We start from the raw sequence: 2,771 nt of genomic DNA on the forward strand, positions 1-2,771 counted from the left end.
GTTATTCCGGATGGCTCTTCTATTGAGCCACCTCCTATAGATTCTATTCTAGGCGGCTAGTACTAAGGACGAACTGTTTTACGGTCGGCTCCTCGCCTAATTGTAAAAGTCTTTCGGATAATCGGCCCCTACATGCAGAGAGCTTGAATGATGCATGACCGTATATGGGCGGTGTTTATTTTATCTGTGTTCAGTACTATTCAAAATTGATCACCGTGATTCATGTACGTGCCCAGTAAGGCACACCGATTTATTGTGCAAAACTAAAATGCACACACATATCTCTTCAAGCTGTAGTTTTCAATTCTTGCAGCTGTATACTCTGGCTATATTTCCATTAGATCTACAAACACTAAATTGTAATAGGGATGAAGATCACACCTAGTGGTAAAGTTTAACAAAGAAGGGACGACCAACCTTTCTTCCCTTGTTGCTAATTTCAAACCAAGCCTGAGCTGGATCCCTTGTCATTGACCCGTCATCACCTCAAACAACAACGCCACGCATGAACTCCGCCTCCTCAGTCCGCAACATTTTTCGATAGTGTGGAGACTTCGTGTTTGAGGAATGGCTTCCTCAAGGAACCTTGTCTCCCTGTCTAGACCTGGAGTCATGGGTTGCCGAATGATACTTGCAGGGTATCTTATTTGTCATGTTTTATCCTTCACAGAATCTTGTCTCATCTCATTCTCAGCCTTCATCCATGTGTGAAAAGGTTGCATACCATGAGGCACCAGTCAATCAAGGCCTGTAGTGGAGGAAACTCAAAGACTTCAATAAAAAGAATAGGTTGACAATGAAGTGCTGGAAATACTCCAGCCACAACTCAATTTTTTTCATACCTACCTTTCTTTTATGCATAGTTTCTGAATATAATATGACAGCAAAAATAAAGATAGCATGTGGTGATCGCTCCTAGCTGTTGTACTATTGCCCAAACCCGCACCTGATTCAATTACATCCATTGCAGAACAATTGGCGATGCATAGAGCAGCTCCATCAGCTAGCCATATGCGTGCTGCAAGTCATCCTGGCCGACCACGCAGATGTGCACATGCATCAAATCTTAATTTACCTGAAACTAACGATGTGCATGAAGGATTAGTCCAGCAATCTGAAACTTCTAATGCGCATGAAGGATTACCAATAAATTATTGACATGATCTTCTGACCCGCTGATGTTGAGTTGAGGTGTGTCCGTTTCCGGCCGGCCGCAAGAAGCAAGCAAGCAAGCTACGTATACCTGCATGTACTTCTTGCTGGATAAGTCCATCACGGCCAAAAGCATGGGCCAGGGACTTCATGCCTGTGAGGATTGAGTGGGATCTCTAATGAGATCTCATCAATTACAATCTTAGACGACGGCGGCAACGTGAGAGGATGATGGTTAGGGTTTCTTTTAATTTTCTGCTGTGTTATTTTCCTTGTTTTTAGTCTGATTTTCTCCACTATAATTATAATGGCAACGGTGGATAATTTTAAAGGATGATGGTTAGGGTTTCTTTTTATTTTCTGCTGTGTTATTTTCCTTGTTTTTAGTCTGATTTTCTCCACTATAATTATAATGGCAAGGGTGGGTAATTTTTTAAAATTAAAATCCTATCTAATGGCTATAAAAGGAAGTCTATTAAAATTAACGGCTGGATGTTTCTAATTATTGTGGTAATTTCTAGAGTATTTATCTTTTTCCGGTTAACCCGTCAAATACTTTTTATATATAATAGATTCTGATCTATTAGGCAGCCTAGATCTTGAACATGGGGAGCATCATTAGCCTCAAGCTTTGTTTAGCGGTAGTACTATTACTTGTTGTAGGATCTGCAGATCCTTGTTGCATCGGATATATGACTAGTACTCCAACTATCGCTACGTGCAGGGTGGCATGTCTAAGCTCAAGGAGGCACGGACAAGCACAAAATTGGAGAATGTCAACTAAACAACAAAACTAGGGTAGTTAACAAGGGACAAGCATGTAAAATGGTATGGACCAAACCAAACCAAGGCATCATAATTCATAAACATTCTTACGCCAAACGCATGTTCCTACCCACGAACTGTGCCGCTGAGCCTCACAACTCCAAGCGAACAGAGCAGAGATCGGCAGCTTCTCCGGCCAGAGACACGCAGGGACGATACATCCACCTCAGGACTACCGGATTTGGTACGTGACAGGAGAAGGCATCCTCTTGTCCTCTTGCCAACCCAACAAATATTCGTGGCAAAAGAGAAAGCTTCCATGGATTTCTAACGGCCAGGGAAGTACGTACAGTGGGCTGGGGAGTGCGTGGATGCGTCTGTCTGCGGTGTGCAGTGCCGTGCGTGCATGCATGGCCGGGTGTCCGCCACTAGCTACGTGCCAAAGGGCCACCTACTCGTGTCTTTGCTGATAAGCAAAGGGTGTTCCGCTTTTGTGATGGAACCCTTTATTTGTTGACTTGTTTCTTCCTTTTCTACTTGTTTTCATTGGTGCCTTTGGCCTTTTGGAGGGCTAGAATTGCTCAGTCGGTGTGAAAATGAATAAAGGCTAACATCTCACATGTCGTTGAAAATCTTGCATATCATCATTTTGTATTGTTTAACCTACTCGATCATGCAAGAAATGGAGAGGCGTGCCGCCTACCGTCGGTCACTGACCACTGCAGAGACGGACGCCTGCTGGATCTATCGGAAGAATGCCATGACCCTCCGGCTCAGTATCGAGCAATCGACAAAGGAGGCGGCGGCGACAGCATGAGCGGTGAAGCTCGCGAGGCAGTAGAACCGCGTCGTGC

This window comes from Triticum aestivum, chromosome 7D, assembly GCF_018294505.1.
Source record: "Triticum aestivum cultivar Chinese Spring chromosome 7D, IWGSC CS RefSeq v2.1, whole genome shotgun sequence".
Classification (NCBI taxonomy): Eukaryota; Viridiplantae; Streptophyta; class Magnoliopsida; order Poales; family Poaceae; genus Triticum; species Triticum aestivum.